Raw genomic sequence first — 21,867 nt, 5'->3', positions numbered from 1 at the left:
TCTGAGAGGGACACAAAATAACCTAGCGAAACTTGATCCACAGAGCCAAGTGGAGGGCCTAGCATTATAGCAAGCCACTGCATAGATTGTTTCTTAGAGCAACAGAAGCAACCAAGTATAGGGCTCTAAATAGAACTGTGGAGCTCTAGCTGGTTTGGTCTGATTGGAAGTCAGAGACCGTTGGTTGGATTCTGGGCATCCTGGGCAGAAGTCACTGCCAATCCCTAAAGAAATGAGAGAATAATCTTGGCTTTGACCAAGACAAATGCCCAGGTTCAACCAGGGCAGCATTTTTATGGCTCTGCCTTCATGGCCTTAGGAAGTCGAAGTCCTTTTGAGTAGCTTCCTGAACAGATGAGGTATAGACCAGCGAGGGCAAATCAATGTCAGTTTTTGCATTGACTGATTTTATTGGCTGTCTGAATTGTTTTGAGAAGATTCTATGGCTTTGTCTAGGATCAGCAGGAAACAGAGCTGTGATCCATTAACAATGTCTATCGTGGGTGCAGAAGTGGGAGTGGATTGGTGTGCCAACTGTTTGTCATTCTTGGTATACACAAGGGATTGTGCTCAAAAATAGAATATTAAATCATCGCCCTGGGAAAAATATGTTACAAAGGGTACTGTGACCAGTGATTTTTCATAAAATTAGGATACTTGAGAGTAAAAGGGGTACTATTATCCAAGGACAACAGGAGCAAACAAGTACCTATGACACTTGGTTCGTTGCAGATAATCCTCAAATGGAAAGGTGCTCTGTGTGTCCTCACCCCGAGTTTCAGAGGCCACTTGGGCAAGGCTTTTCCACTGTGCTCTGCACTCTTTCCAGGGAACCCTTTGATTTCTTCCCAAAGAGGAGGAAAGATTTATTTCCTTACCCATGACTAGGTTCGTGGCAGGAGTCCCTGTAACGAAAGACAGATTAACAAGAGAAAAGCATACAGTTTTATTTCATATAAGTTTTGTAGGTCATGCACTGGGCGTGGTGGCTCATGCCTGTAATCTCAGCACTTTGGGAGGCTGAGGCGTTGGGGATCATGAGGTCAGGAGTTCGAGACCAGCCTGACCAACATAGTCAAACCCTGTCTCTACTGAAAATACAAAAATTAGCCAGGTGTGGTGGCGGATGCCTGTAATCCCAGCTACTCGGGAGGCTGAGGCAGGAGAATTGTTTGAACCCGGGAGGCAGAGGTTGCAGTGAGCCAAGATCGCACCATTGCATTCCAGCCTGGGCAACAGAGCAAGATTCCATCTCAAAATAAATAATTTTTTTTAAAGTTTTACAGGTCATGAGAGCCTTTGGAAATGAAGACCCAAAGAAATAGTAAACGTGTAAGTTTTTTGTGCTTGGCTTTCGTGAAGCATGGATAGTCATGGAGAAATAGAATTGGACAAAGGGGGTATGATCTAATGGTAGGAAATGGAGCGGAGGGAACCTAGCAAGGCCTATTTGTTCAGATTCTTCTCTGTGTCCCTGTGTCTTCAGTGACAGGATGCTCATTTCCTCTGAATGTAGGGACAGCAAGGAGAAGTTAAGAGTGGCCTCCCTGCTTCTGCTGTTTTTTCAGGTGACAAGGTGCTGTGTTTTGGGGTAATGTGTCCTGAACACCATCAGTCTCAACTCGCCAACCTGACAGCGAGTGACTCAAGCATCCACCTCCTTTTGTCCTCCATGCTTGTGTGAAGGAGTTCACAGTAAGAGTTCCATGACTTGGGGGCTCTGGCCAGCTTCCGGGGCATGTCCAACACTGACTTCTGCTCTGCCTGGTGGCAGAACCATCCAATCCTTGTACCATGCTCAAGGAGTTGTTTTCCAAATGCCCACGTCGCCTTCCCACTCCCTGTGGTGTGAATGGCTATGCCAATGGACCTCAGAGAGCTAGCCAATACCCCAGCCCCGTAATCCTGCCCCAGGAACCTGCCAGCCAGCATTCTCTACCACACGGCAGAGTGCTCAAGCATGGCCCATAGACCTGTTGACCGAGCATGAGAGTTGGGATTCCCAAGGTATGTGATTGTTTTTTCTCTGTTAAAACTCTGGATCTACTTGTATTCCCAAGAAGGTCCTCATTCCTTAGATTACCATGAAAAAGCTCAGGCTATGTGGGACTGAAGTCACAAATATAAAATGATGCCTATTTATATATGGTAAATGATACCATGGGTGGCTGGCCCTTGCCAGCAGAGGTACATTCTGGAAATGTCTAGTTGGCTGTCTTCGTGGTAAATGTGTTGGCCTTGCTCAGACAAACCACTCGAGAGTGCTAGCTCCATTTCTCAGACTGAGCAACAAGATATTTGATCAGACAAATAATGTCCTTGACCTACCACGACATATTCATTTTTTTGTTTTGCTGTTGTTGCGTCTATTTGCCAATAGGAGATGAGAGCGTTGGAGTCAGAAGACTTGGATTCTAGCCCTGACTTGCTCACAAATTATTTGTATGACTGTGGACATGTCATTTCCCCAGCCACTCCCCATTCTTCTTCTGTAAAGTGGCTAGGGGAACCAAATCAGTGGTCATCAAGCTGTTTCAGAGACAATATCCGCCTTTCAAAACATAGCACATAATTCCAACAGCCCAAACCCAAGCTGCTCTCATTGAACCTTCAGGCTCCTCTTCAGAGAAGGCAGGATGGGTCTTTCTGACGCCCCCAGCAGCAGAAGCTGTGGGGTTTCTCTCCTGCTGCCTGCCTTCTGGCCATCCTTCTGGGGAAGGCTGTTCCCTGCATGTAGGCATTCCTGGCAAGGGGTGGGTGGGAAAATTAAAAGGAGATGAAATTTAAATCTCTCCAGTTTGCTGCTTGTCAGCAGCTCTGATCACACGCTTGGTCGGGGTGGAGTTTGAAACCAAAGACTCAGAAAAGGTTTTAGGTTATCTGTGCATTGCAGTTCCAGGTGTGAGGTTATCTTTGCATTGCAATGACAGGTTTTAGGTTATCTGGGCATTGCAATTCCAGTGGGGCTGGGCTTGCTGCACCTGGGAGTGTGTGATGTGGGTGGATTGCCCTGTTCTGTGTCTCTGCCCAGCACTGGTCCTGCAGAGCACTGGTTCTTAGGCCTGGAGTAGCACTGGAATAACCCTGACCTTGGAGTTCTCCAGTCCCTTGTCAGCACTCACTAAAATTAGGAGCAGCCCTAAGCTAGCAAGATCAAAGAACTTCATTAACTCTCTATTTCTTAGAGGGGGCCTTAATTTGTATTCACTTCTTACATTTTGCAATACTATGAGGTAGGGCTTATTGTTTTAAAGTTGTTTCCCTGCTTATCTGTCTCCTGGTAGCATTGAACATGCCTTGAGAGGCAGGAAGGATATTTCACCTGTGCATCTTTTGCCCTAGATCAGTGACACAGCATAGGCCCACAGATACTTGTTTGTTTTCCATGACTTGTATAGGTGAGTGAATACGAAAATGAAGCTCAGAGGGGTTAAGTGATTAGCATGGCAGTAAATCTGGGGTAGACATCTGTCTCCATTGTGCCCAGCTGATTCAAGAGTGCAGAAGGTCACTGTGTGATTTTTTTTTTTTTTTTTGAGATGGAGTTTTGCTCATTCACCCAGGCTGCAGTGCAGTGGCATGATCTCGGCTCACTGCAACCTCAGCCTTCCAGGTTCAAGTGATTCTCCTGCCTCAGCTTCCCAAGTAGCTGGGATTACAGGCACCTGCCACCATGCCTGGCTAATTTTTGTATTTTTAGTAGAGACAGCGTTTCACCATGTTGGCCAGGCTGGTCTCGAACTCCTGACCTTGTGATCTGACTGCCTGGGCCTCCCAAAGTGCTGGGATTACAGGCATGAGCCTCCGCACCCGGTTGTGACAGTGTGATTGTAATGTCTTCACCTTCCTAGTGCTCAGCTGCACTCCATTATGCTCTTCCCAAGTGTCCCTGGGTTGCTCCACAGGCTTCTCCCATCCCACAGGACCACTCCTTCCCCCAGGTGAGCCGCGCATGGCTTTCCCTTCCCGGTGAGGCTCTCAGTGGGGATAAGGAGAAAGACAGTGTTCCTTAGAAAACTGGCATCCCGCTATGATGTTGTTTATCTTTGGGCTTGCAGGGTCCTCTGGACAGTGGCTCCGAAACCTGGGGCCATCCAGGACTGCAGAATCAGGATTTCTGGAGATGCAAATGATTTTTTAAACAATCAGCCCTTTGAAACCCACAGCAACTTATCCTGTCCTTCTTGTCCAACTTCATCATCATCTGCCAGGAATCCCCAGGAACTGACTTTAGGGTCACATGGGCCAGTTTGCCATCTCTAGCAGCTGCCATGCCAAATCCTACGCTTCCAGTCATGGCTTTTCTCCACTTGAGAAAGTCCTCACTCTTGTCTGACTTGATCTCCACCACCAGTGGCCTTTGGAGCCCAGCGTGCCCCCCCCAGCTCCCTCTTACCTGCTTCAGCTCCCCTGTACATCCTCCTTTCTGAGTTCTGCTAGCTCCTTTGGGCAGGGCCCTATGGATTAGCTCTTATTTCAGTCATGCAGTAAATAGTAAGCAGTTGTGATGTACCCAACACTCACCAGATGCAGGAATGCTACGGCGAACAAAACAAACAGGAACCCTGTCCTCATGGAGGTTGCATTCCAGTAGAGGAGACAAAGCGTGAACACAACGTGCAAGTGCATGTGTAATATGAGGGTCCACCAAGGATGGGTGCCGGGAGGGTGAGGAGCGGGGTCCTGAGGGGCGCCACTCCAGGGAGGATATTTGGGAAGGTCTGAGTGGAGATCCACGGATGGTTTCAGGCAGAGGGAACAGCAACTGCAAAGGGCCTGAGGCAGGGGCACTTTTCCTGTATTCAAGACAGAGCAAGGCGCCACTGTTCCTGGTGCATTCCCACCAGTGAAAGGGGCTGCCGGGCACTTGGCAGGCATTCAGTAAATACCTGATTGACTGTGGCTGGAGTGGAGCGAGTTGGGTGGGTTGTGGGGAAGAGGTAGTCAGGGGTAATGTTGTGCAGCACTTTGAGAGCCACAGTGAAGACTTCAGGTTTTGTGCTAGGTATGAAGGGATGCCATTTGGTGGTTTTGAGTAAGAGTGGCATAGGCCAGGCACGGCGGCTCACGCCTGTAATCCCAGCACTTTGGGAGGCCAAGGCAGGTGGATCACCTGAGGTCAGGAGTTTGAGACCAGCCTGGCCAACATGGTGAAACCCTGTCTCTACTAAAAATACAAAATTAGCCGGGCATGGTGGCGCACGCCTGTAGTCTCAGCTACTCGGAAGCTGAAGCAGGAGAATCGTTTGAACCTGGGAGGCGGAGGTGGCAGTGAGCCAAGATCACACCGTTGCACTCTGGCCTGGGCGACAAGAGTGAAACTACATCTCCAAAAAAAAAAAAAGAGAGTGGCATGATTAAATTGGCCGTTTCTCCAGTGTGGAGAATAGGCGACAGGAGTTAGAGCAGGAGCAAGGAGAACAGTTAAGAGGCCCTTGCAGGGGACCTTGCAATTAAGAGGTCTAGCTGGGAAATGATGGGGGCTTGTGCTTTGATGACAGCAATGAAGCCAATGAAAAGACTTTGGGCCCACGATGCATTTTGAAGGTGAGAGACTGGGTTTTGAGGATGGATAAGGTGGGGAGCCAAGTCTGAACTCTTAAGGCTTTTATATCAGGAATTGCGTGGAAAGATGATGGTAAGCCCATGTGTTTGCAAATTTCCTGCTTGTAAGTTTCCTTTGGATGAAAGCAGGATCCATGCCTCATAATGAGGCATACCACTAGCAGGGACCTGGGTCCCAGCTGGTGCTGCATTAAATACCAGAGACATGAGCAGCCAGGACTGTGGATCAGTAACACTGAGCCTGCCCCCAGTTCCTTGGCATCAGCATACTGGGAGAGGTGGTTTGGGTGCTCTTGAGGCATGAGATTTTTGTGAGGGTGGCCCTTCTGCATCACTCAGCTGTCATCAGGTAGTTAAGATGCCGCCTCTGCCTCTTTGAAGCTGGGCTGGGGGAGGAGGTGGGAACAGAATCCAGAAGTTCAACTGCCTAACTCCTCCCTTTCCAAGTTTAACCATCTTTGAGGGAGGATTTCTCACTGTTCCCTGCACCCCAATGCTTCTCTGCCTTTGTACATACTCTCCTCATTTTCTCTCGAGCAGATTTCTCTCTCTCTCTTTGTATTTTTTGTTCGTTTATTTTATTGTTTTGGTGTTTTTTTGTTTTTTTTTTGAGACAAGGTCTTGCTTTATCACTTAGTCTGGAGTGCAGTGGTGTAGTCATAGCTCACTTCAATCTCGACCTCCTGGACTCAAGTGATCCTCCTACCACAACCTCCCAAGTAGCCAGGAGTACAGGTGTGTGCCACCATGCCCGGCTAGTTTTTAAAATTTTTTTGTCGAGTCTGGGCATGGTGGCTCGTGCCTGTAATCCCAGCACTTTGGGAGGCCAGGGCAGGCGAATCACCTGAGGTCAAGAGTTCAAGACCAGGCTGGCCAACATGGTGAAACCCCGTCTCTACTAAAAATACAAAAATTAGCCAGGCATGGTGGTGGACACCTGTAGTCGCAGCTACTTGGGAGGCTGAGGCAGGAGAATCTCTTGAACCTGGGAGGCAGAGGCTTCAGTGAGCTGAGATCGTGCCACTGCACTCCAGCCTGGGCAACACAAGGACACTCTGTCTCAAAAATAAATAAATAAATAAATAAATAAAATAAGTTGTGTGTTTTTTTTTTCCCCAGAGATGGAGTCTCCTTATGTTGCTCAGGCTGGTCTTGAACTCCTGAGCTCAACTGATGCTCATACCTCAGCCTTCCAAAGTGCTGGGATTATAGGCATGAGCCACCATGCTTGTCCTTGAGCAGGTTTCTCTTGCTTTTCTTATTTACTTGTCAAGATATCACCCTTCTTTGAAGCCTGTTTCAAATACTATTTCTTAGATATGGTTTTTCCTGATGTCTCAGCCAGAATGTGGTTGCTCCCTCCTCTGAACCCCATAGTGGTTGGTGCCTTTCTTACGCCAACATCTTCTCAATGGTCATACCCAGTCTTCTGAGCTGAAATGCTCACAGTGGAAACCATGGACCTTAGTTAGCCTTGAACCCCTCCTCCAAGGCCAGCACAGCCTCTTGACCCCAGTAGGCACTTGATGATTATTATTTGAATTAAAATGGACTTTCCTTATGATTGGTATTTTCAGCAGCTGCTGTAGGACACTTGTCTCTGGAAGGAAATTTGGATTAGAAATCAAACAATTAAATGTCTATGAGGTATCAGGTAGATAACAAATAAATGAAGTGAGATAAATATAAGAAAAATTTTTATAGAGGTACCATTATAAGACAGATTTCACTTTCTTCATAACTCTCTTTAAGCAAAAGCACAAGACAAAAGCATACGTGCATGATAAGGGGCACGGATGCAGGTTTTCTATGCCAGGAGGCAATAGGGAGTGGTGGAGACTGGGGTAAATAAGAGAGCCTGTGCCCCATTCATTCATCTACAGTTGACAGCAGGGTGGATCACTTTAGGTCAGGAGTTCAAGACCAGCCTAGCCAACATAGGAAAACCCTGTCTCTAAAAATACAAAAATTAGCTGGGCATAGTGGCACGCATGTGTAGTCTCAGCTTCTCAGGAGGCTGAGGCACGAGAATTGCTTGAATCCCGGGAGGTGGAGGTTGCAGTGGGCTGAAATTGCACTACTGCACTCCAGCCTGGGCAACAGAGTGAGACACTGTCTCTAAATAAATAAATAAATAAATAAATAAATAAATAAAAAGTTGACAGCCAAGTTTGGCTCCAGATAACCCACAGTATCGCTGGATAATAGATTTTTCAAGAGAGGCTGCAAATTCAGACTTTTTGCATGGACAATCCTGATTTCTAGATGTTAGCAAGTGATTCTATTCTTTTTTTTTTCAGGCAGCATCATTGGGAGAGCCCTGTTACCAGTTTGGACCTCACGGAGGTGTTAGGCCTTCTCCTGCTGAGGAAAATGAATAAACTTATTTCAAAATCTCCAGGACATCTAGATGCTTCTCCTATAAGGAGGATGTCTGCATCTTGTTTTTATTCTCCAGCATTAGCATCCCATTGTTCTGCTTCCCTCTGAGTGAGAATCCCAGGGTTACTATCATTATTGTGGGCCCAAATCCCAGCTTCATATGGCATAAGTGCTTCTCTAGTTTGCCTTGAACTCTGTATCACAGGCTTTTTCTTTTCCTCCAGGAGTGATTTAAATGGAGGCTGCAGCCTTCTGTAAAGTATTATTGGGTTTAAATTGTAGGTTTAATAATAATGATGTTGGGCTTAACATGGTGCCTTGCAGCCTCTGCCTGCAGCCCTTGGCAACCAGTCACTCATTGATCCTCACACCCTCTTCAGAAGGGGACAGCTGCTAGGGACCTGTGCAGCCCCCACCCCATCCTGATATGGAACCACAGGGATGACAAATCAGATGCCCCCTGTAGCCATGGGCCATCGGAGGAGAGGGCGGATGATGGGCATCCCTTTGTGCCCCAGGCATGAAGAGTCTGAGGCTGAATTTTCGAGGCTCTCGGTTGTCTTTTTCCTCTCCTTCACCTTTGGGTCTCCCCACGGCTCATTAGGGATTCTATTGCAAAAGACGCAAGGAACTCAAATTCTATAATTTGGTTTCTGTGGAGAAGGTTTAATTAGGAGGGTGTATTAACTTAATTGGCTATCATCAGGCTTCCAGCTTCTTTCTGTATTTTAAGTAATTTTCTCTCCTTTTTTCTTATAGCCAGTAGAGCATGCCTTTAAAAGATTAAGTCTTTTCTTTGGTCTCCTTGAGTAAAAAGAGCTCTGGTTCAGAAGTCAGAGAGCCTGAATTTTGATTGCAACTCTTTCTGGAAAGATCTGTGTATACTTGGATCAGATACTCACTCACTTCTCCTGGCCTCATTTCCACACTGGCTAGATGAGTAGGTTAAATTACAGGACCACGAAAGTCCCTTCCGGTGCTTGCAATGCATAACCTAAGTGTTTCTGTGAAATGACATGAAATTCCTCCTAGAACAACATTGGTGTGTTTCAAAAGTCAATAAAAATACCAATTTACATATGTTATACAACAGACTAACTGAGGCTTGGACAAGTGAGGGCTTGTTCAGCGAAAACTCAGCATTGATGTTATAAAAAGCGCAGAGAAGGATGTTGATGTTGTGTGATGTGGGGCATCCTGCTTGAAAATTACAGGCAGCACAGGCAATGACAGGGAAGCAGCAACCCGTGGCCGACTGATGGCCGCCTTGTGTAGGTTTCCCAGGGTCCACCCTCTGGACAAACCGCAGATGTTCAGAACTCGTGGTCTGGTTCCCCACCGATGACAAACAGCTCCTTATTTGTGCTGGTTTCTGAGCTGCCTTTGCTTCGACCACTGTTTCTGGATGTTTTTTTGTTTTTGTTATGGATGAGAGCAAATTATAACATAGGAAGAATGGGTAGGGGTAAAAACGGAAACATTAAGCCTGAAGAGGTTTCTTTGGGCTTGGGAGTCAGCAATGGCCATTTTAACCGGCATTTTGGGGCGGGGGGCGGTGGTGCTTGCACAGTTTGAAGGTAGTCGGCGTAGGATATCCCATTTTGTACAAATGTCGCCTACAACAAAGCTAATCAGATGGCTGTATTCTGCTTCTCTCTCTCCTCGAATGAGTACACTTTGTTCCTGGAGGCTCCAACTCTACGCATCAGTAAATGTTAGCTATCTAGATCACTTAATTTTTTTTTTAGTCTTTAGGTGGTGTGTCTTTTTTTTTTTTTGCAGCTTTTGTTTTCTTAAACATCTTTAAAAAGGACTGAATCTAACATAAGTAATAGATTCATTGATAAGGGAAAACATGCCCCTCTTTTCCTGAAACAAAATTTGCTCATCTCTCTGTGAAATGGAATAAAAGCTTCTAAATGGCAGCTATTAACAGCTGATGAATGTGGCCTGGCTGGGCTATGTCATGAGCGCGCAGCACAGAGGAGGAGCGGGGCCAAGCAGCGGAGTAAAAGGCTATGTATTTACTGCTGTTAAGAGTTAGACATGGCCTTGGTAATAGACAACTGCCCTCATTGACTCCAACTCCTAGTGTTATTGGGTCTCGGTATTTGCTACAGAAAACTATGTCTTCAGATGTCTTTAAAAGGCTTGAAAATGTGCTGACCACTGATGTGTGAAGGGCTGCAATTTAGACCTCCAGAAATGCCCGGCCTGTAGAGGAATGGGACACTCGAAAGGTCAGTCATGATGAGGAAGGCAAGGACAGCACTCAGAAAGGATGGAACGGAGAAGCGCAGAAGCCCCAGCCCCTCCAGGACCCGGGGGTGCCTGTGCCTGCCTCCAGGTCATGCACTTACCTCCAACGTAAGAGATGCTTGAGATACAGCCTGGAGTGAAGGTGGCTTAGAAAACGTCAGACTTTTCCTAAAGGCCAGTGTGCACTCAGAGAAAGATCCAGAAGCTGTCTTCTCTCTGAGGATAAGGACCATTTCTAGTTTGTTCAGCACCACATTCCCAGCACTACCAATGCATACTATTATTATTCATTCATATTTGGTGAGTAATTAAAGGAAGGGATAGAGGAGCTTGGCAAGACCTCCCAGCAGCACTCATCAGCCATGTCCTTGGGCCCACAAGAAGTCCTGTGGCCACTGTGGGCCTGTGGCTAGGGGAGCTGTGGGGACACTCTAGTGCTTGGTGGATACCAGACCTCCTCTGGATACTCGGAGCAGAAAGAGAATGGATTATAGGATCCTGGGCACCCCACAGAGTGAACAGGGGGGTGAACATAGGAGCTGGGGAAAGGTGGTGGCAGTATGACAGCTGGGACCCTGGCAGAGATGGTCTAGGCGACACTGTGCTGGCTCAGTATCCATGGCCCTGCCAGGCACCACTGGACACCTGCACTGCCTTACATGTGGGGAAGGCCCAATTTCTTCTAAGTTGGCCCTGCTGGGCGCCAGGCAAAAGACACACATGCCCTAGGGCAGGCATTGGAAGAGACAGTGCTGTGAGGAATCCAGTTAATTAAGCAAATATGAATAAAGAAACAAAGTAAAAACACCACTATATACATTTTGGAATTTAATTTTGTGTCCACAGTTGGCCAGGGCCTGTAGTTACAGCATATTAAGAATATGTGGCTGGGTGGGGCGGTTCATGCCTGTAATCCCAGCACTTTGGGAGGATGCAGTGGGAGGATCACGTGAGGCCAGGAGTTTGAGACCAGTCTAAGAAACATGGCAAGACCCTGTCTCTACAAAACATTTTTAAAAATTAGCTGGGCATGGTGGTGCATGCCTATAATCCCAGCTACTCAGGAGGCCGAGACAGGATTGCTTGAGCCCAGGAGCTCCAGGCTGCAGTGAGCTATGACCACACTACTGCACTCCAAACTGGATGACAGATGAGTCCTCTTCTCATTTAAAACAACAAATAAAAGGCCAGGCACGGTGGCTCACGCCTGTAATCCCAGCACTTTGGGAGGCTGAGGCGAGCAGATCATGAGGTCAGGAGATCAAGACCATCCTGGCTAACACGGTGAAACCCTATCTCTAATAAAAATACAAAAAAATTAGCCAGGCGTGGTGGCGGGCACCTGTAGTCCCAGCTACTCAGGAGGCTGTGGCAGGAGAATAGTATAAACCTGAGAGGCGGAGCTTGCAGTGGAGCCGAGATTGCGCCACTGCACTCCAGCCTGGGCAACAGAGCAAGACTCTGCCTCAAAAAAAAAAAAAAAAAAAAAAAGAATATGTGAATGGAAGTGCTCAGTGGCTAGTGTGGCTAATTGGCTGAGGTGACGCCTGCTAATTGACTGAGGTGACGCTCCTGAATAGCTCAGCACATTTCTTAAAGAGTCTTAAGTGAAAGAGAATGGTCACAGGTCGTTTTGTTATGGGCTCAGGACAAGCCAAAACACTGGAGACACTTCCCCTGTCCAGGCTGTCATTTGCCACCTGTGAGGTCAACACCAACTCTGTCCCCTTCCCTCCCCGCAAAGCCGCCCATGCCAGCGGTGCTGGGCTGTTGTTTTTCTGCCATGAAGCTGCCCAGCCCAGCTTCATGCCCTATAAAGTGCTCTGGCTTCTGAGGGTGAATTAACTCTTGTTTTTATTGCACTGTTAATTCCAGCTCTTGTCTGTCTCCCTAATTCATTCCACATGTCTGGTCCCTTCTGCCCACAGCAGTCCCTGCCCAGGCCGGGGCTCATCTGTTTTGTACGTCTCGCCTGACAGGCGCTGGCAGCTCCATCCAAGAGCTCCCGGGGTTTTTCAGGTGCCTCTCTCAGGGCATGCCTCCTCCTGCTCTGGACCACACTGGATTCTAAACTTTTCAAGAGCCTGGACCTTAACTCATTTGTATTTTGTGTCTTCTCTGAGCCTGATACTTAGCAGGGGCTCAACAAATCTTGTTCAGTCCATGAGTGCTTCAAAGCACCTTGGAAGGCGTGCCCAGTGACTGCTGGAAAGAGCGCCAACGGCACTGGAGATGGAATTAGGGTTGGGCAGCCTTACAGGCCAGGGAGGTGCCTCCATGAAGGCCTCCCCAGAGCTCAGCAGACGCATGCGGGGTCTGGAAATGGACCACGAAGGAGCACGTCCAGGCCCTACCCTGGGGGGACAGAGAGCACATGTGGCGTGGGCGCAGGTTCTAGGCTGAAAGCACTAAGAGGGGAGGAGGGACATGACCGGCCGATGGGCCCCAGAAGATTCTACTCTCACGCTCGGGCCCTACACATGCCTGCCTGGTACAAGCCCTTAATCACGCATTACCTTCAAGCAGGAAGGGACTTAGAAATGCCTCTGATTTTGAGTTTCCCAAGATGTGTTCCTTGGAAGAGTCCTCCTCCCTCCCTTTCCTCCATCCTCGTCTTAACCTGGCCCCTTCTATCTTCATTCTCCAGAGTTTGAAGGGTGGAGAAAGCACCTCAGGTGGGTAGATGTGTCCATTTCAGAATCTACCCATTTCCTCCCAAAGTATGGAAAGTGTATGGCCTCTGCTTTGAAAGCAAAATGGTAGAGCAAAAAAAGTGTTAGAGAAAGCATCCTGCTGTTCCGCACCCGCCTCCGCACGCGCCCCTGGCTACACTGTGTTCCTGGTCCTGCTTGGCTGTGTTTCCCACTCCCTCCTCCTCTTCCACCTCCATTTCCAACAGGTCCTCACACTGGATGAGCCATTAGCTCTGCCCCAATTTTAACCCCACGAGCAAGACTCTTAGAACCCAGGAGTGGTGAGCTCCCCCACGCCAGCACTTCTCATCATCAGCCCCCACCTCCCCTTGCCGTGCCCACCCCCTCCTCCGCCTCCTCCCATTGTTGTTATTTCTGGGAGCCGGGGAGGAACAGCGTGAACTAGCTACTGCAGGATTGAAGTGTATTGTGACCACCCTGCTCAGAACCACAGAGTGTTTTTAAAAGGATGCATTTGAACAGCTGGTAGTGCACACACACCCAGCTCTTCGAGGCTTCAGCGGGAGTGAAATTTCCTAGTATGAAATTAAAAGATAAGTTCTTTATTCTTTCATCCTACATTTTGCTTTAGCCTGATTTGCTGACGCTGTAGTCAGAGGCCAACATGTGGCCCATGGAACGTTGTTAGGTGATTCTCCAAAAGTGGGAGGTGGGAATGGTTTGGGAAAACACAGATACACATACCTAAAACCCCCTTGCCAAGGGACTTCTCAGAATTCTTTTTTTTTTTTTTTTTTTTTTTTTTTTTTTTTTTTTTTGAGACTCACTCTATTGCCCAGGCTGGAGTGCAGTGGTATGATCTCAGCTCACTGCAACCTCCGCCTCCCAGGTTCAAACGATTCTCCTGCATCAGCCTCCTGAGTAGCTGGGACTACAGATGCATGCCACCACTCCTGGCCAATTTTTGTATTTTTAGTAGAGATGGGTTTCACCATGTTGGCCAGGCTGGTCTCAAACTCCTGACCTCAGGCGATCCTCTCGCCTCTGCCTCCCAAAGCGTTGGGATTACAGGCATGAGCCACTGCGCCTGGCCTCAGAACTCTTAATAGGATGTGTTTGGTAAGAGCAAAGACTGTGTCTTTTTCATTCATTCTGATGCCTTCAAATAAAAGATCATCAAAAATGAATACATGTATTATGAATTTCCAAAAGGAGATACGGTTTACACAGCATCTTCCAACCTCAGGACTCTGCATTTGCAGAGCAGCTCAGGGGTGCAGCTTCAGGTTCTGCTCCCGGTAAAGCAGATGGGAGGAGGAGTGGGGAGTGTTTGCTGGCACCTCTTTAAGGAAGCAGACCCAGAGTGGGAGGAGAGTTGTCCTTAATTAAGTGGCCATTGCGTTAGTAGCTCTTATGTTGAACTCAGGCACAATTGCATTAAAACGTATATTTACTGAGCATCTACAGGGCACTCAGCATGATTCTCAGGAAATGTGCTGACAGCATGCTAGGTGCTTGAACAACAACGAACCAAACACAGTTTCTGGCATGAAATAATTTCAGGAGTTGCATGAAACAAGCCTACAGGAATAATCAGAAAACAATTCAAGGCAGTATATAATGGTGAGCCTAGGCGTACAGTGCCAACAGTAAGCATCATGAACTATAAAAATAAGGAAGAAATTAGACATGCCTAGGTTATCATGGAGATCTTTGGGAGAAAGTGGGATTCGAGGTAGATTTCAAAGAATGGGATGGGTGTGGATTGTAGAGCAATAGGAAGGCAGCATCCTCAGGGACGGATCTTTATTTTGTCCACTCATGTATCCTAAGCACTTAGTGCCCAGCACAGAGTCACCGCAATAAATATTTGTTGAGTGAGAGGCCAGGCGTGGTGGCTTACACCTGTAATCCCAGCACTTTGAGAGGCCAAGTCGGGCAGATCACTTGAAACCAGGAGTTCAAGACCAGTCTAGCCAACATGGTGAAACCCCATCTCTACTACAAATAGAAAATTAGCCAGATGTGGTGGTGTATGCCTGTAATCCCAGCTACTTGGGAGGCTGAGGTGGGAGAATCGCTTGAGCCCACGAGGCAGAGGTTGCAGTGACCCAAGATCACACCATTGCACTCCAGCCTAGGCGACAAGAGCAAGACCCTGTCTCTAAATAAATAAATAAATAAATAATTTGTTGAGTGAAAGAGTAGAGGAGGGAGGAAGAGCATTCTAGAAGTCAACAGTCGGGCAGAAGCTCTAAGGTGGGAATGTGTTCACTCCGTGTGGGGAGGGGGACACAGTAGGGGTGGTGGTGACGGGAGTGGTGCTGTGTAAGAGGTGTAGGTTGGAAAAGTAGGGGTTGAATTGTAAAGAGTCTTGAATATCAGGATGGAAAATTCAAATGTGATGTTGTAGGTTCTTAATTTAGGGAGATAATACGGGAAAGCAACCACAATGAAAAGTCACCCAAATGGAAAAATAACAATGGCAGCAGCGTTTTAGACTGGAATATTAGTTTGGTGACTGATTGCAGGATGAGAGAAAGGGAAGAGCCAGATTCTTCCAAATGGGGTGGTAGCAGTGGGAGTAGAGAAATAAAAAGATATGTGAGAAATGTTCCAAAGCAAAGACATAGGGCTTGGGGGATAAAGGAAAAGGAGAAAGTTAAAAGTAAAGACGACACTAAGAATTTGAATAATTAGGAGAATGTTGGTATTCTCGGGGGAAAAAAATGAGAATGTATTATAGTCCAGTCTCACGTTGCTATGAGGAAATACCTAAGACTGGGTAATTTATAAAGAAAAGAGGGTTAGGCCGGGCGCAGTGGCTCACACCTATAACCCCAGCACTTTGGGAAGCCAAGGTGGGCAGATCACCTGAGATTGGAAGTTCAAGACCAGCCTGGCCAACGTGGTGAAACCCCATCTCTACTAAAAATACAAAAGTTAGCTGGGCATGGTAGTAGGTGCCTGTAATCCCAACTACTCGAGAGGCTGAGACAGGAGAATCGCTTGAACCCAGGAGGTGGAGGTTGCATTGAGCCAAGATCACACCACTGCACTCCAGCCTGGGTGACAGAACAAAACTATATCTCAAAAAAAAAGGGGGGGGGGCGGTTAATTGGCTCACGGTTCTGTAGGCTATACAGGAAGCATGATGCTAGCATCTGGGAGGGACCGCAGAAAACTTACAATCATGGCGGAGGGTGAAGAAGAAGCCAGCACCTCACATGGCTAACGCGGGAGGAAGGGTGGGGAAGGTGCCACACACTTTTAAACAACCAGATCTGGTGAGAACTCACTCTACAGTACCAAGGAGGAAATGGTGCTAAACCATTCTTGAGAACTCCACCGTCTTGGTCTAATCCCCTCCTACCAGGCTCCACCTCCAACAATGGGGATTATAACTCAACATGAGATTTGGGCTGGGACACAGATCCAAACCATATCATCAGTTTACCTTCCAAAAGGTCAGAAACCGCAGCTGAGATATGGGCACTTGTTTTTTTGTTTGTTTGTTTGTTTTTTGAGACCGAGTTTCACTCTTGTAGCCCAGGCTGGAGTGCAATGGCGTGATTTCAGCTCACTACAACCTCCGCCTCCTGGGTTCAAGCGATTCTCCTGCCTCAGCCTCCCAAGTAGCTGGGATTATAGGCATGAGCCACCACGCCTGGCTCCTATGGGCACTTATGCCAGCACAGGCCTTGCCTTGCCTTCAGTGTGACTGTTTGACACTTGAAGCAGTTCACAGCTGTGCATCAAGTTCGATGGAAGCCATGTGTCATGGCGGCTGTTGAGTACAGTGGGCTGAGTGCAATAATTGGCCATAAATCAAAGCTCATTAGATGGAACCATTAAGTAATCTCAGGACTGGGGAGGGAGGATATTGTAAATGGGGAGTTGGATTTGAGAGGTAATCCACTCTGCTGTCTCTACTGTCCTTCCCCTGTGGAGTGCTGCCTTCCGCTGTTTCAACTTGGCCTGACATTTATAGGCATTTTCGGCTCCCTCTTCTGTCGCCGACCCCTCCACCACACACTTCCCCTCAGCACTGAGCAAACTGGGAATCACTGGACTTGAAATCAAGGTGGAACTCAGTAGAGTGGTTAATTAAGAATGTGATTTTTTAAAGCACTTTAGGGAGTTATTAGAAATCGGAAATGCCTTTTTCGTTTGAGTAAGAGTTACTGGTTTGTGAGGGCAGTGACTGAGATGTCATTATCTGTGTTTTTGGAAGCTGCAGGGCTCTAAGTCTAGCCCTCAGGAGCTCTTAGCATCAGTGAACCTTGCCAGCATCAGCAGGCCCCCAGCTCCTGCCCACAGAGCACCTCCCTGCCAGGGGCCACAGTCCCCGGGCCCTCTGGTATCAGGCGGTCAGGATGACAGTATCCTAAGAAAACCCTTGCCCCTAGCCAGTCCCCAGCATGCGGCACACTGCCTACTTCAGCCATGAGCCTCTGTCCTTGTGTGTGTGCAGTTTCTTGTTTAGAGCAGACCAAAAAGAAATAAAGAAACTCATGAACCTCAACAAAATAACCACCTACCGCAAGGACAGATGATGTTTACGAGCCACAGTGGAAGGAAGGACACTTTGGCAAATTCATCACCGGAATTTGAATGATGCATATGTGTTCTTACATATAATTTGAAGTTGAGAACATGGAACATTTGAGAAGAAGAGACTGAGAGGTTGTGACGTCATCAAGAAAGCAGAAGAGGTAGCCCCAGACCCTCCTTCCTGGCATGGAAACAGTGACTCAGCACCATGCAGACCAGTTCTCTTTGTGAAAAATCCAGAAACCAGAGGCTCCTATACCTCAGGTGAGCGCTTCACCAGCCTCATCAAAGCTGGTCATCTGACATCAAGCTGGAAATGGCCAACTGCAAGCAGTCTTCAAAGGATCTGAAAATACAGAGAATTTGAAAGTAAAGGAGAGGAGGCAGCCCACTGATTTAAAAAAAAAAAAAAAAAAAAGTCATAGCATAGACTTTTAATCTCTGAGAGTAGTGAGCTCGGGCTGTGACTTGACTGAAGGCACCAAAACAGCTAAGCCCAGAAGGTTGTTTATTATATAAGAGTGGGATGGTCTGGCTGTGGAATTCCTCCGGAAGACAAGCTGCAGACCTGCAGGAGAGGGCACCTGCTGCCCATCACGGATGTCCACCCACTCCTGGCTCGGGAGGAACTCGTGGACTCAGGGAACCTGACGCTTTTACACACTTCCATCCACACTCATTCCCTTCATGGAATCAGCCCATCATTTCTCATGATAAAGTGAAGCATGATTCTGACCCCTCAAAGTAAAGGAGATGGAATTTTCCTTCCTTCAGATGTGAAAACAATTTGGAAGCTCCAGATGATAGTTTTTCTAGAAGGATTCAGAGTGCTAATTTCCTGTTTTCGTCCCTCACCCCCCTTCATCTTTACTTTTCCTCTCAAACCTTCAGGTCTCAGGGATAGAAAATAAACCCTTAGAGGATTTGCCTCTAGATCAGATGTCCAAAAACTCTCCTGGAACTTCTGGAATATTTGCCTCTAAGAAGGAGGGCAACCTCAAGTCAAAGCCCCTCCTGCCCTCCTGTACACATTAAAGATTTGAACAACAAACAAAACTTTCTTCATCTTCTTTAGGAGCGTTCGGGAAATCTGATGGCAGATAGGACTTTTGTTTCCTCTTCTAGAAATTCTCTCCTCCCTGAAAAAAAAAGTTTTCCCATGTCAATATTTTCCAATTTCCACTTCATGCTGTCTCAGACTCATGTTCTGGGTCTTCCTCCTCTTCCCATTTTTCATCATGTGTTCCTTTGGCAAATGCCCCGATGCCCAGTTTTCCTGAATCGCCTTGGCAAGGTTGTTACCATTGCTTCAGAATTGCCCAAAGGGGCCAGGCACAGTGACTCACACCTGTTATCCCAGCACTTTGGGAGGCCGAGGTAGGCGGATCATTTGAGGTCAAGAGTTCGAGACCAGCCTGGCCAACACGGAAAAACCCTGTATCTACTAAAAATACAAAAACTATCTGGGCGTGGTGGTGCATGCTTGTAATCCCAGCTACTCGGGAGGCTAAGGCATGAGAGTTGCTTGAACCCGGGAGGTGGAGTTTGCAGTGAGCCAAGATCGCGCTACTGCACTCCAGCCTGGGCCACAGAGCAAGACTGTGTCTCAAGAAAAAAAAAGAATTACCCAAAGGAAGAGGACAGAGACTGAATTGGGCTTCTCAGGCCCATTGATGATGGCACTCTCTCCTAGAGCCCCCTCTCCAGTTATAACCCAGACCTCATCTACTGCCACATCAGAGGACCACTGGCATTCCTTCAACACCATTGCTAATGGTAACCAGATTGTCAGAGCTCTGGAGAGGAAACTACATGTACTCCTCGCTGGAGGATGCTCTTCCTCCCTCCCAGAACATCGGTGGCCACACTTCCCTCTAGTTTGCAGCCTCAACCTTCAACTTGAAGCCCAAAATCTACCATTGGGAAAGGACTGCTTATTGTTTTAAGTGGAGGATTTTGAAGATGGTAATCTAACTTCTAATGAAGATAAAAATCAATTTCCTGCCCGCCCCTGTTCTCTCATTCTTTCTGTCTTCCTCCGGCTCTATTCTCTGAAAAATGCAGCTCCGGAAAATGTGGCTCTGGGGAATAATGGAAGTGAGAAAGCTGTGTAGCCTGAGCTGAAAAGCAATTAGTTGTCCCCAAGCCATCTCCAAACTAGCAGAGGCGCATCCCTGAGGCCGGAAGACATCACCGTGATTTAGTTCTGTGTTGGTCGGTTTGCTGACAGCATGCTGTGTGTCCTGGGGCCCCATGAAAAGTGGTCACCACTTCCCTAGCTGGACAGGACCTTTGCAGGGCCCCAAGAGTCGATGGGCAAGAAAGAAGACCAAGGTAGACAAATCTTTGAATATGTAGCTAGTCGTGAGCTGTTGCTTAGATTTTAAAATGGTAAATTAAGATTCTGAGACCAGGTGTGGTGGCTCATGCCTGTAATCCTAGCACTTTGGGAGACAGGCAGGTGGATCACTTGAACCCAAGAGTTCAAGACCAGCCTGGGCAATGCGGCAAAACCCTATCTACAAAAAAATACAAAAATTAGCTGGGCATGGTGGTGCACGCCTGTAGTCCCAGCTACTCTGGGGGCTGGGGTGGAAGAATTACCTGAGCCCAGGAAGCTGAGGCTGCAGTGAGCAGTGATCAGGGCATTGCACTCCAGCTTAGGCAACAGAGTGAGACCCTGTCTCAAAACAAACAAACAAACAAAAATTCTGCCTGATTGGTTTTTGCTGGGCACTGCTTTATGTGTGGAAAAAACAAACAAAAATATTCCCTTTATAGTATTGTTTTTCTACAATGTGAAACTCGGATGTCCATATTTGAAGATGCTAATATAAAAAAAGAAGTCCATGGTCAAATAAATTTCTTTTTTATTATTGTATTCATTTTATTTTATTTTATTTTTTGAGATGGTGTCTCACTCTGTCACCCAGGCTGGAGTGCAGTGGTGCAATCATGGCTCACTACAACCTCGACCTCTACAGCCTCAGATGATCCTCCCACCTCAGCCCTATCATCCCCGAGTAGGTGGGACTACAAGTGTATGCCACCATCCCTGGATAATTTTTTTGAATTTTTAGTAGAGACAGGGTTTCACCATGTTGCCTAGGCTGGCCTCCAACTCTTGGGCTTAAGAGAACTCTCCGCCTCGGCCTCCCAAAGTGCTGGGATTACAGGTGTGTGCCACAGCACCCAACCTACATAAGATTCATAAGTTCTTTTTTAAGCCTTAAACAGCATTTTTTTTTTTTTTTTTGAGACAGAGTTTCGCTCTTGTCTCTCAGGCTGGAGTGCAATGGTGCATCTCAGCTCACTGCAACCTCTGCCTCCTGGCTTCAAGTGATTCTCCTGCCTCAGCCTCCTGAGTAGCTGCAATTAAAGGTGCCCACCACCACACCCAGCTAATTTTTATATTTTTAGTAGAGACTGGGTTTCATCATGTTGGGCAGGCTGGTCTCCAACTCCTGACCTCAGGTGATCTGCCTGCCTGCCTCCCAAAGTGCTGGGGATTACAGGTGTGAGCCACTGCACCCAGCCTTTTTTTTTTTTTTTGAGACGGAGTCTCACTGTGTCTCACTGGAGGCTGGAGTGCACTGGCGAGATCTTGGCTCTCCGCAACCTCTGCCCCTTGGGTTCAAGCAATTCTCCTGCCGTAGCCTCCCGAGTAGCTGGGATTACAGGTGCCCGCCACCGTGCCCAGCTAATTTTTGTATTTTTTGTAGAGACAGGGTTTCACCCTGTTGGCCAGGCTGGGCTCCAACTCCTGACTTCAAGTGATCCTCCCACCTCGGCCTCCCAAAGTGCTGGGATTACAGGCGTGAGCCACCACGCCCAGCCCCTTAAACAGCTTTTAACCATACAGGACTTCTCAGAGACTTCAACAGGAATGATGCCTTGAAGAAGACCATGTGATAGATGGCAGTTCTCAGATGTGTCTGCCAATGGTCACCCTTTTCAGGAAGGCAGCTCTTGGAACTGTTTTTCGGTATCACATGTTTTGCTGCTGTATACCTGTTCCTCATTTCCAAGACCTTCTTTATTCTGTTGATGTTTCAAACCAGATGACTCATACTTTATAGTCATTTCTCCTTTACATGATGATTTTTGAGGTAATTGACCCATTTTTCACCACATTTTATAAAAGATCAGTCCGTCAACTTAACGTAAGATGGAGACTATTTAAAGTTTTCAGATGGGCCATCTCTTCTGCAATATTGATGGGGCCTGGAGACTTGAAGCAATTGTCCAGGCCCCTCAGTTTCCATGCGTGGCCTCCTTTGAGCCTGAGCACAAGGTTCCTGGCCTGTCCCTAGTCTCTCCTTGATCCATACTTCTTAAAAGGATTTATTCAGGCCTCTTCTGCCAACTGCTATTTAGTCATTTTCACTTTGCCCAATTTTGAATTGGCCTATTCCTTGCCAAATATTTTTTTGGTAACATACTTGAAAGCAAA

At 47.3% G+C, this 21,867-nt stretch overlaps 1 protein-coding gene across 3 annotated transcripts in view; it reads left to right on the top strand.

Moving 5' to 3' along the window:
* Positions 1-21,867, top strand: part of PDZD2 (PDZ domain containing 2) — a 483,697-nt gene that overhangs the window by 106,759 nt on the left and 355,071 nt on the right. Inside the window, exon 1 of one of the 3 annotated variants that reach the window (XM_063619887.1) lies at positions 1,588-2,007. The exons of the other annotated variants lie outside the window; for them this stretch is intronic. The gene's annotated coding sequence lies outside the window, so the exon portion shown is untranslated. Of the gene's footprint in view, positions 1-1,587; positions 2,008-21,867 lie in introns of those variants that run through there. 3 annotated transcript variants of the gene reach the window in all.

The sequence above is a fragment of the Symphalangus syndactylus genome, chromosome 16 (assembly GCF_028878055.3).
Source record: "Symphalangus syndactylus isolate Jambi chromosome 16, NHGRI_mSymSyn1-v2.1_pri, whole genome shotgun sequence".
NCBI lineage: Eukaryota > Metazoa > Chordata > Mammalia > Primates > Hylobatidae > Symphalangus > Symphalangus syndactylus.
Note: the sequence above shows the minus strand (reverse complement) of the source record. Positions and strands in the feature narration are given on the sequence as shown.